The 13764-nt window shown below is 34.7% G+C and overlaps 1 pseudogene; it reads right to left on the reverse strand.

Moving 5' to 3' along the window:
- Positions 1-230: 230 nt before the first annotated feature.
- LOC146915700 (uncharacterized) lies at positions 231-7219 on the reverse strand (annotated as a pseudogene).
- Positions 7220-13764: the final 6545 nt, after the last annotated feature.

The following is a 13764-nucleotide window of genomic DNA, read 5'->3' on the forward strand; positions in this document are numbered from 1 at the left end:
AGAAAACATTATAATTTAAAGTTATACAAAAACAAAATATACCAATTCATAAAAACATTCAAAATTCCTAAGTAGTAAGTTGTTACTAGTTAGCACCATCAAAACCATTTAAATTATATTAATCATCTTCTACTTCCTTCGACAAGGTAACCCTAAAAATAACTAAGCAAATGCAGAACAATTCCACTGCTTAAAGTGAAGTATTAATACAGCTGAAAGATAAGTCATACTTACCATCCATGAAGCAATTTTATTGAAGAAATAAGTTTGCAAACAGCACGACAAGAGACCAAAGCTCCACTTGCAAGTGGTGTATCACGAGTGCTCTAATAGAGAAACAAAAAAGTCAGAATAAAAAGGGGAAACTTCACAATACATTCAAGTAAATAAAAAATGATTTATACCACCCTGTGTAATTTCATCAAAATTATTACCAAGCTATGCAACTTTCAAAATAATTACTATTAACAATATACGGTTCTTTTAAAAAGATAACTATTTTCGATAATTTACATTTTCAAAATACTTGTGATCTCCAATGTATTAAATTATGATCCAAGTGACCTAGCAATACCTGTCACATATGACAGGACTAGTTATATCAGCAATACTAAAAAACGAAAACCTGCAAAACAAAGGTAGCCCCAGTAGCGAGCATTACCTATTTCACAAATCTCTTGACAGTCCAGTAGCCTAAAGTAGTTCCAGCCAAGATGATACCCAGTACTACAGAAAGAGAAACCAGCAAATCATAGAAGTAATGTATTTCATGAAGAATTAATGCCTGGTAAACAAACCAAATTATATATGATTAAAGACTGTTGAGAATGCATGTCTAGCAAACGAGCAAATGTGGCCCGCATTCTTCACTGGATCAAACAACAGGGTAGAAGTACACCTGTAAAATTGTTGAGTTTCCTCCACAAAATTAAATTATTATATACTGAAAGAGGAAGTCATTTCAACCTCCATAGCAACTATTTTCTGCTGACTGAAAGAAAAAAATTAACCCAAAGAAAAACCTTATTTTAACTGTAAGAAACTGAAAGATAAATAGACAGGTATTCATACTGGATTGGGCATCTCCTCACTCATCCCGAAAGTGTGAAAAATTGAATTTACGATCATAGAGAATTGGTGCAAAAGGAGTGATCCGGCTCCGAACTGAAACAATTGTTATGTGTTATAATTATGAGCATGAAACATGACGATCTGCAAATGAGCATCAGTTAAAACTGAATCAAACTCACCACTGATCCATACATGGTAAGATAAAATATATTTTTTCTTTGAGTTGGCAATAATTTCATGCCCTGCATAACAGTCAGAAGAAATTGTATAATATGTGTATAATACAAAGGTAATTGATATATATACCTGTAAAAGAATGATTATAGGGTTAATTATGTTTTTGGTCCCTACAAAATTGCAACCTTGTAAGTTTAGTCCTTACTTAATTTTAATAGCATTTTTAATCCCTACAAAAAAATTTTGCACTCAATATTAGTCCTTATTCAATCCAAATTTGTTTAATTTATGCTTAAACTCTTAAGTTTTTCAACAATTTTTTACAGGCATGTTAAGAACGTTATTAAAAGGTCCTCCGAAAAAAATATCGCAAAAATTTGATTTCTACGTCCATATTTTTGTTACTTATATCTTAAACTTTTGTCGTTTTAAAAAATTCATATTTAATTTATTTCATGTTAAAAAATTATAGATTTTAGTAAATGAACCTGTCATAGTGTTCTAAACTTGTATAAAAAGAATCGTTAAAAAATTTAAGAGTTTAAGGATAATTAAGCAAAATTTATTTTAGCAGGGACTAAAATTATAAGTAATTTTTTTTTTGTAGGGATTAAAAAAGCTATTAAAATTAAGTAAGGACTAAACTTAGAAGGTCGCAATTTTATAGGGACCAAAAACATATTTAACCCATGATTATAACTACAAGAACGATTCCTATAGCCATTGAACTACCATAATAAAATGGAACCCAACTGCTAATAATTGGAGCCAACAACAGCAACATCAATCCAACTGCAAAATTAACAAGGCTCAATTGCTGAAAATCTGCACGGTTTTTTATAACAGATAAATTAGCACCGAAAGTTCAAGAAAATAACAGCAATAAAGGCTAATAGAATCATATTTCTTTCTCCTTTTCCGACATGGAATAAACAAGCCTTCGTCAAGTGCAACTGCGAGTGAACCCAGTATTTCACGGTCCATCTCGACATCAACATATCTAGTTTCATAAGGTGACATAACCACACTCCAGATCCCTTTCTGATGACCCTCCATTCGTTCTTTTCACACACACCATCCAAGAGTATTATTCCTCATTTTTGTTTCTTAAAAAAAAAGAAGAGTATTATTCCTGCAAAGACATTATTAATAAGAAATAGCAATCTTTGACAAAATTCAGTAGAAGTGAGAACGAAAAGAGTATATGGTCCCTGGTGCGAAGCATGCATGCATCTGAGAGAAGGTGGCACTAAGAAAAAATATATATAGAATTTTATGTTGAGTAGAACATGTTTATGGTATGAACTTACCAAAGAAATCAAACTTTGATTTTGTTATCTAATCTTTTTGGAATCTAAAATGAAAGAGCCAAAGTAACATGGAATGAATTAGCATAACTTTCGAGCTTCAATATTGTGATACCAGAAACTTGAACGCACTCACATCGAATAATGTTTTTGAGCGCCTTGAGTATTAGACTGCCCCGATAGTAAAAAAGGAGATACATCCAAAACTGGTATCTCAATATCAATACCTGCAGTTGTAATGTTGAAATTAATTTTCCAAATATCTAATGTTTGCAAAATGCTTACTAAAGTCTTACAAGAAATCAAAGACCAAGTAAATTTTACAAACAATCAAATGTACTCAAAACATTAGATTTACATCTGACAATTCGTAAGATACATTTTGCAATATCTCTGATAAAAGAAAATATACGTATTTGATCATTTAGAGAGTTTTAGTTAGAGAACGACAAGGTAGGAAGCTATAAAAATCCATCACAACAATCTAAGACCTAAGTTTGTGAGGCAAGGCAACAATTAGGACTTAAAAATATACAACAATTAAGACTGAATATGCTTTGGGGATTGTTTTACAGTTTCCCATGGTGAAAAGTAACAATAGGAATAGATTGAGTGGTGTGAACAAAATGAAAGTATGGTGTGAATATATTTCGTCCTACTTGAATACAAAAATTAGGTTCCTAACAGGTATTTTCCTTGCAAATAAAAACTTGATTTCCTTAATACAATATAGCCTCACAAATGTGATCAAGAAAACAAAAAACAAGAGAATCAATAACAATTATGAAAATGCTTATACCCTATCAAGGAAAAGATTCTTGCAAACGAGATCTTCAATAGTGCTAATGTAAGCTCCTCCTTCGTATAGGGAGAATGAAAAAAGAGTTAAAAGAGTTCTACCTGATCTGAAATTCAACACTGGTGCTAGTAATAATAAACCTAATAGAAACAAATCCAAACACAGTTTTTTGTTTAAGAAAAAAACACAAAATTAGAATAGAAAATGACAGTCCCGATAATGTAAATTAAATAGGTTGTAGAATCAAAGGGTAATAAGTTAACTTTATCATGAAAGACGAATATGATGCTCTTATTGATAATAAGACGAATAGGACGTGGGATTAGGGATGGGAATAGGTCAGGCCGGCCTACAGGGGCCAACGGCCTAGCCTACGACAGGCCAGGCCAGGCTTTTTTCTTAAATATGGAAGGCCTGAGCTATTTTAGAAGCCTATTTAGCTTAAAAGGTCAGGCCACAGGCTATTAGAATAGCCTTTTAGGCCTAGCAGGCCGGCCTACTTATGTAAATATGAACAATATTATTGATTATTAAATTATATACTCTAATTTGAATTAAATTATAAATTTGCGAACCTTTAAAGTAATTTAAGCTTATTAGTTTACATTATTTTTTCGCACATTTAAATTATAAATTTTTTCGCACATTTAAATAGCGAAACAGAGTTTAATATCCTCGTTGTATTAGTTCACTAGTCTTTTTAACCTTGGATCACATTACTTATTTAAAGATGTTCATATGAAATAGGCATTTTGTTTGTTCCATCAAATGTTATTCAAATACATTAACCCAACTGTTTATACTTTTAATATATTGGTTGATGCCCTCTGTAAGGAAGGAAACGTTAAATAAGCTAAAAATATGATAGCTATGATGATGAAAGAAGGTGTGGAACCTGATCTTGTTACATATACTTCGCTAATGGAAGGGTACTGCCTAGTAAATGAAGTAAATGAGGCCAAACATGTGTTAAACATTATTTCTCGAATGGGAGTGACTCCTAATACACATAGCTATAATATCATGATTAATGGATTGTGTAAGATTAAAATTGGTTGATGAAACATTGAGTCTCTTTAAGGGAAATGTTTAATATCCTATGCTTGACAGCTTGTTGATGCGATGGATGATAATGGTCAACCCACTGACATATTCACTTACAATTCTTTAATAAATGCTTTATGCAAAAACAATCATGTTGACCAAGCTATTGCATTAGTCAAGAAAATTAAAGACCAAGGCATTCAACCGGAGATGTGCACGTACAATGTACTTATCGATGGACTATGTAAAGGATGACGACTTAAGAATGACCAAGATGTTTTCCAGGATCTTTTAATTAAGGGTTATAGTGTAAATGCTTGGACGTATAATATCAATGATCAATGGACTTTGTTAAGAGGGTCTGTTTGATGAAGCAGATGCCTTGTTATCAAAAATGAAGGACAACAGTATCATTCCTAATGTTGTAACTTATGAAACTATCATCTAGGCTCTCTTTCATAAAGATGAGAATGAAAAGGCGGAGAAACTTCTTCGTGAAATGATTGCTAGAGGCCTATTGTAATTAAGATTAATACTTGGTAAATGATTTCTCATTATATAATTGGTTATTTTGAATTTCGATGACAATTGTGCAATCATTATGATTTCTTTATTTGTTTTGTAGAAGATGAACTACTGAATGATCTCACTATCACTTTAATTTTAATAAAAATTGCATTATGTTCATTACAATATAGTTATCCTTTATCTTGTCATAGTTACCATTTATCTTTGCAATGCTCACAAACCAAATTGAGAAGGTATGAGCTTTGAATGTTGATATTCCTGTATATGGTGATGTTGTATATGATTTATTGATTGTTGAGATGAAGTATAAGTCTACACAAATTACAAATCATGTATCTTGGCAAAATGAGTTATTCACAAGTCTGCTTATAAATATGTATTTGATGATCAACTTTATTATAAGAGGAAAAAGAAAGACAACTTTGACATTTATAGTGTGAATTTATCTCTCCATAGAAGTAATATATCCAGCAATTGCAATAACTAATCCCTATATTTTGGTTTGCATTTAACTTCCCTTTTGAGAGGTCCATTTGTGGATCAGACTCCTCCGTTAAACAATAGTGGACTGGTGGTAGTAAACAGTAGCGTGGCTGCTTATAGAGGGCACTATTCATGTATGTGAATGGACTATCCGTCAGATACCCTCTTATATAGAAAAGGTATAGCACTGAAGTCCTTCATGTATCTAATTTGAATGTAGTTGCTGCTGCAGCTGTTTGGTTTTGGGGTCTACTGTGTTTGGGACTTAGTGTGTGTGCGGGGTTTTGGCTGGTTTTTTATCTTTGTTTCTCAGTTTCGGGGATGTAGATTTGTGGTTTTTTAGGCTTTGTTGGTTTTCAGCGTTGCCCCAGTTTTGTATCGGCGGTGACTGTGTTTGTTTTGTGCGTTTTTGTGTTTGCTGTCGTCCCTGTTGTGCAGGCTGTTTTTATAGCCTCTATTGTATCGTGTTGTTCTTTTTGCTTGCTTGTACGTGTTGTTCTTGCGGCAGCATTGTAACACCCATACTAAACGTATCTAGAAAGTTTAGCATGTGCATTAGTTTAGTATTGGATACATTAAATTTTTATAACAATAAAACTTCGAATGAATATGTTATACAATCAAAATGCGTTCGTACAATATTTATACAACTCAACTTTTCTAAAAGATATTAAATGCTTCCTTGCATATTCTTAACATCCTGCGGCGGGTACGAAAGATCACTTGTTGAAGCATCCATTCGGCTACTAGCTTGCTAATCCAACCTGTTAATCTGAAACAAATAAGGATTGGGATGAGACATAATGTCTCAGTGAGTTCCACCTAATCCTAGGGTATAGGTAACCTCGGGGGTAACCTACGGTAACCACGCGTCTACAATAAAACCTGGCGGTTGATTATATGTGTGTGGTCATGTTTTCCTAGATGGTAGTGCATGCTAGACCCATCATAGGTACTTCTTAACTTGTTATTGGCTTCTCTTCTTATACGTGTCATGACGGTCAAGGGGAAACTAATACCGCAATGCCAAGCTACGCTCATAGATATCTTTCTTTGCTTGCTTCTACTTGCTGGAATACGTTGTATCTAACAACATATCATATCTTATCACAAATGGTGATTCTTGCTATCTTATTAATTCTTGACGATCTACGTCAAAGCTCTACTTGTTCTTGACGATCTACGTCAAGGAACTATGACAAAACATATAAATGTCTAATAATTATGCATAGTCAGATTCATCATTATGTCAGTGTTTAAGAAACAAACATATCTGAGTTCATTTTACGGATTAGTCCCGGGTGGAGTAACCCTGGTAGTTAATCCCTCACTACTGGTGAAAGTCCCAGCTAAGGCACACCAGACTCCTTCAGTGACGTGCGGCTCCCTCACGGCTTAACCGTTCCTCTCGGAGAACCCCTTGAATCCATCCTTAGAAGGATTACAAGAGACACGGCACCTACTCTTACTTACTCAGTGACATGCGAGTCCCTTATGGCTTACCCCGTTCCCCTTGGAGAAACCCCTTGTATCCAACCTTGGTAGGAATACAAGAGACATGGCACCTACATCTTTAAAAGTCTTAGTCTTATGCATGCATGAAGGTTAAACCTATTCATACTATCTCTTTTACCTCGGATCCTTAAACGATCGCACTAGAGGTAAACTATATGCTTGCTTAACTTACTTTGTGAATAGATATCTAATCGACTCACGTCTTGCCATACTCGTATGGAACTCCAGCTCTTATGCGAAAATGATATTCAATATCACTTTGCGTCTTATCAAGCATATCACTAATGCATATCATTCTATTTCTTTGCTAACTATTCTAGTTCTCAACAAGCTATGTCAAGGCTCTATAATCTTTCCCTTGCTTAATAAACAACTTGTTATCCCCAATTCATATCGTATCATGTTATTCTCTCGTGTACCAAGCATCACTAAGCATGTTAAATACTTGCTTTATTCTTGAGAAAACTCTTTTAAAAGATCATCTTATAGGACCTTGGTTTGAGGGGTTTACTTTTATAAAAGATTGTGCAAAGAAAGCTGCTCGAAAGATGCCAATACCTGCCTGAAGCGAGCAAACCATGTGTGACCACACAGTCTGCTCACCATGGCGAGTAACTTTACTGGGGAGGCGAGCAACTGCTCGCTATGGCGAGTTGGGGGCGGGCAGGACCCTCAGTTCTGTTGTCTAGCTCGCCTAGCGAGCTATCTGCTCCCTGTGGCGAGTTATGACAGTCCCGCACTTGTAAAAATGGTGTTTTTGGCTCAAAAACCTCAAAACCAAGTGTCCCTAAGCATATTTGAACATATTTGATCATAGAATACTTGTAAAACACTCATATGACAAGTAATAACATGTTTAGTAATCATGGCAAGAAAATGGGTGACTAAACTCATACATAAACGCTAAAATTTCATAGTTTTCATACTTTCCATACAAGACATAAACATAATCCCAAAGGGTAGGAAAACTATCTATGGAACTCACCTAGTCATGATGTGAACTTTATTCCCAAGCTTCCAAGCGCAAGCAACCAAAACCCTAGCTTGATTCACTTGCATTCTTAGCTTATGTCATTCCAATCTTCATACTCTTTCTTGCAAACCAAGACACTTGATCATGTTGAGACCTTAACATGTACAAGCTCAAGCTTCAAACATAACCTTCACTCAACCCCAATCAAACCCTAACTTCTTGAATCCATTCTTGAGAAGAGAAGTAGAGAAACCAATCTTAACCCAAGGTTAAGAGACCACAAGGGAACATAGTTTAAAAGCTTACCATGATATGATGAAATTTTAGGAAAGATTGGTGGAGAAGAAGAGAGGTTGGCATGAGAGAAGAGAAGAGAGAAGGAGGAGAACTCTTGCCAACCTAGAGAGAGAAAGGATAAGGGAAAATGAGATATTTTCCACCAAAATCATATAAATTATGCCCTTGCCTCAAGCGTGTTAAATCCAACACTGATACATTATCTGTCAAACTTTCTTATTGAAATATTTACCCTCTGGCACAATCGACTGGTAATATTCTGATACTGACTGGCGGGATATTACATTCTACCCCATTAAAGAAATTTCGTCCTCGAAATTTAGAAATCATCTACCAATCACCGCGACTAAAATCCGTCTCCTTTGGTTCCATACATAAAGTCTGATCATCCCCACTCCCAAGGAGTTCTAACATACTTTCCTCCTCAAAACATGTAACTCATCCTCATTCTTTATCCGCATAACGAATATAGTCTCTTAAATCTTAAAATTCTGATGAGTCCAATATTCCAAAAATGATCATTTTTCCTCCCAACTCACAAAATTGATTTGATAATTTGAACTTTAAAATTCTTGTGACTCAAAATGCAATAAAACAGAATGAAAAATGGATATTTGGGCTAAAATGGATAAATGGCAGAATTTTGAGCCAAACAGATTTTGTAGATAAAATGGAGAAATGGAATGGAAAGAAAGGGACGCCACACTCTCTAATCCAAGAAAGTGATAAGTCTATGGGATTGAGGATCACCACAAGAAAGGATTCTTGATATGATCAAAATTGGTCCAATCCAGAACCAAAGAGCAATTGCTCAAAAACACACATAGTGTAGTTTTTCACTCAAAATAGTCTTCTTTTATTCATAATTTTTGCCCCTTATATATATGAAAGAGGTCACATGCTGTAATACAAGGAATATAACTCATGAAAACACTAAGAATTCAGCCATTAGTCTAACATTAATGCCTAGTGCTGAATAATTGCAATAATGGTTACAAATTGATTTTGAATGACAATTGTGCAGCTATAATTGATGTGGGGCGGCTCTCAAGATGCTCAAAACGTGTCCATCTGATTTACTCAATGAGTGGGCTGAAAGAAAACAATTCATTGTGCTTTAATGTGTGGCAGCACCACTTCCTTCTTTCCTTTCATGTCATGTGCTATTTTTCTTCCTCCCATTGATGTTCTTGATTTCTTTTCACTATACTTTATTCAGCATATTATTTTCTTTCTAAAGTAAAGCAAGCACACCATTTAAAGCTTATGAAAGCTTTAAAATGGATAAAACACACTAGAAATTCAAACTTGGTGTTTTTGGCCAGAACTGGTCCCTTACACTTTTATTACGACAAAAAAATAAAAAACATCAAAATGGGCAGCAAGCAAGCCCTCCATCCATTCCATTGTGGCCCTCATCATACTCCCCCTCTTCAAAAGAATTCGTCCTCGAATTTGGAAGCTATACAACCTCCAAGTTCAAACACAATTCTTTCAAATTTTTGTGGTACCTTCTTTGGGAATACATCTTCACATTCCTGCAAGAGAAATTTAGTACAACTTGGAAAATTTTGAGTGTTAGTCAACAAAGCCACCTTTTTGCAAAGTAGTAAATATAGGGGCTGTTTGTTCATGACTATTTCTTGATACTCTCCTTTTTTTTTCAAGCAAACTCTCTTTCTTTTCTTTTGATTTTTCTTTTTCTTTTTCTCTTTTTTCTTGCTCATATTTTTCTTTCATTTTCTTTTGATCATCTCTAACCTCACTAGGACTCAATGGTGCAAGACAAATCTTTTGACCAGAATGCATAAAAGAGTACTTGTTGGTTCGGCCATCGTGAAGAACACTTCTATCAATTTGCCAAGGTCTCCCTAACAACAAATGACTAGCCTCCATTGGTACTACATCACACAAAATAGCATCTTCATACTTACCAATTTTAAAACAAACCTCTACTTGTTTATCACAAAGCAGTTCTACATGTTCATTAAGCCATTGAAGTTTGTAAGGCCTTGGGTGAGGTTTTGTTTCTAATTCCAATTTAGACACCAAACGTGTACTAGCAACATTAGTACAGCTACCTCCATCAATAATTAAAGAGCATACCTTCCCTTGAACAAGGCATCTTGTGTGGAAAAGAGTTTCCCTTTGATTTGATTCCTCCTCCTTAGCTTGATTTCCCAAAAACCTCCTAATCATGAAAAAGTCTCCACTTGGTATTTCTTCAGCCTCCTCTTCAACATACCCATCATGATTCTCTACTTCAACGTGTTCATTCTCCTCAATCATCATAGTTCTCTTTGTTGGACATTGAGAAGCTATGTGACCTTGACCTTGACATTTGAAACACTTAACACTTTTGTTAGAAGAAGTACTTTGAGAAGGGTTTGTTTGTATACCTTTAGGATCAGCCATGGACTCCTTTGGAATTGATGACGAGGCTCCCTCCTTCTCTATTTTATCCTTCCAACTTGAAGAGTTAGAAGAAGAACTGTTTCTTCTAACTTGGCCTTTTCTTTCGAGTTGTTGTTCCACTTTGACAGCTTGATGTACCAAGTCATCCATTTCAACATAGTGATGAAGTTCAACAATGTCACTAATGTCATGATTTAGACCATGAAGAAATCTAGCCATGGTTGCTTCATTGTCTTCTTCCACATTAGCTCTAATTTTCGCAATCTCCATCTCCTTGAAATATTCTTCAACACTTTTTGAACCTTGAGTAAGTCTTTGCAATTTGTTGTGCAAATCTCTATGGTAATAGGAAGGTATAAACCTTCTCCTCATGATTCTCTTCATCTCATCCCAAGTATCAATCGATTGTTCTCGATACCTTCTTCTTTCTTTGATCAATTGATCCCACCATACTAAAGCATACTCCTTGAACTCAATGGAAGCAACCTGCACTTTTTCAACATTAGAGTAATTATGGCAATTAAAAATTTGTTCAATTTTAGTCTCCCATTCTAGGTATGCTTCTGGGTCACTCTTTCCAACAAAAGATGGGACTTTAATTTTTATGCCTCTTAAATGATTTTCCCTTGGTCTCCTTCTAGGCCTCCTCTCATCCTCATCACCACTGCCATCATTAGAATTTTGAGACCTTCTTTTTAACTCATCAACTCTTTGTTGGAATTGTTCAGCTTGTTCTCTTAACAGCCTCTCAAAATGCTCACGCATTGCTCTCATTTGAATCGTCATAGCTGCTGTTCTAGGTGAAGGTGGATCAGACATGATTGTGAAATTTTGTGAAATTAGTAACAAGTGTTTAAAATGGTCCTTACCACTCAAATTTCTCTTTTAGTTCTTTAAAGAAACCAAAAACAATCAACAATCCCAAAGACTTAACACAAAGAAAGACACTAAAATAAGAAACAAAGGATAAAGGTTGACTAGAAACGAAAAAAAAAAATTAGAGTGTGGCAAAAACACAAAAAGGAGCAATTTTTTTTTCTAATATTTTTTTTTTTGTTTTTTTTATATGAATATCAATATTGGACAGAAAAAAAAAAAAAATAAGGAACAAGAAGAAAGACACTTTACCAAAGTTTGGCCCTTTTTAGAACCTTGCTCTGATTACCACTTGATGAGTCCAATATTCCAAAAATGATAATTTTTCCTCCAAACTCACGAAATTGATTTGATAATTTGAACTTTAAAATTCTTGTGACTCAAAATGCAATAAAACAGAATGAAAAATGGATATTTGGGCTAAAATGGATAAATGGCAGAATTTTGACCCAAACAGATTTTGTAGATAAAATGGAGAAATGGAATGGAAAGAAAGGGACGCCACACTCTCTAATCCAAGAAAGTGATAAGTCTATGGGATTGAGGATCACCACAAGAAAGGATTCTTGATATGATCAAAATTGGTCCAATCCAGAACCAAAGAGCAATTGCTCAAAAACACACATAGTGTAGTTTTTCACTCAAAATAGTCTTCTTTTATTCATAATTTTTGCCCCTTATATATATGAAAGAGGTCAGATGCTGTAATACAAGGAATATAACTCATGAAAACTCTAAGAATTCAGCCATTAGTCCAACATTAATGCCTAGTGCTGAATAATTGCAATAATGGTTACAAATTGATTTTGAATGAAAATTGTGCAGCTATAATTGATGTGGGGCGGCTCTCAAGATGCTCAAAACGTGTCCATCTGATTTCCTCAATGAGTGGGCTGAAAGAAAACAATTCATTGTGCTTTAATGTGTGGCAGCACCACTTCCTTCTTTCCTGTCATGTCATGTGCTATTTTTCTTCCTCCCATTAATGTTCTTGATTTCTTTTCACTATACTTTATTCAGCATATTATTTTCTTTGTAAAGTAAAGCAAGCACACCATTTAAAGCTTATGAAAGCTTTAAAATGGATAAAACACACTAGAAATTCAAACTTAGTGTTTTTGGCCAGAATTGGTCCCTTACACTTTTATTACAACAAAAAAAATAAAAAACATCAAAATGGGCAGCAAGCAAGCCCTCCCTCCATTCCTTTGTAGCCCTCATCAAATTCTCTTCGGAATTGATCGTTCTACTAAATCATCATGGTTGAAACTTGCACTTGCTACATGTGTACCGATTATCTTGGAATCACACTTTATCTACTTAGCATAGCCATGTATCTAAGTAACTTTTCATTATCTAAAACACTCGGGATTTGCCTTTAACTGGAGTCCTACCGGAAACCAGGTTTGCCCTACAGTGCTCAGTTGCATTTAAAACATCTTAGCGTGTAAACACATAGTTCATACGTCATCTTACTTATCGTACCTTGAGACACATGCCTCTTACTTACATTACTCATATAGACGATCCCACGAATCTCTTATCTCTTTTCAAAGCCTTAGGAAATCTTCTGTTTTATTTGCGATCTCATTGCACCCGACTTAATGGGTAACTCTTATAGATTGACATGGAGAAGTGAAATCAAAAATGTTGACTCTTCTGACAATTTAATAACCAGTGTTGTGGTTCACATGCTCTTGAAACTTTCTGCTAAAACCATTTGCACTTGCATTGAACACTCTTAACACAAATCCGTGCATCCTGTATGTTATTTGTATCATACTGACATTGTTGATTCCATGACGTTTGCACACTTTCAAGTGTCGTTTCTTGTTAAATGATAACGATACATGTTCCAGCACCTTGTTTTAAGAAATTTTTCTAAACTTTGGTATACGGGTTCTTGGAACGAATAGACACATGACTAAAAAGAGTTATCATTTCAAAACCGAATTTGTAATGGTACTACAGAACCACAGGACGAGTCTCAATATTTTTTTGAAAAAGGTTTTACAACTCGCCCTAAGCTTGCCTATAACAAGTTGGTCCTGAAGCCTATACGTCTTAAGTGAGCTTACTCGCTTAGGACGTACCTCTTTAGTTTCAACAATGTAAAATTTCATGTTTTAGAATATACATCATTCCCAAGTTCCTTAATACCTATCTTAACCTTAAAAGTTATAAAATCAAGGTTTGACTTATTCTAACAAGTATCGTTTCACTCAACAAGTGTTGTATACGAGGGTATGAAGCTCATTGCATAAAACTCAAGAGTTGCA

The sequence above is a fragment of the Medicago sativa genome, chromosome 6 (assembly GCF_051527215.1).
Source record: "Medicago sativa cultivar Bolivia chromosome 6, Bolivia_mono, whole genome shotgun sequence".
Classification (NCBI taxonomy): Eukaryota; Viridiplantae; Streptophyta; class Magnoliopsida; order Fabales; family Fabaceae; genus Medicago; species Medicago sativa.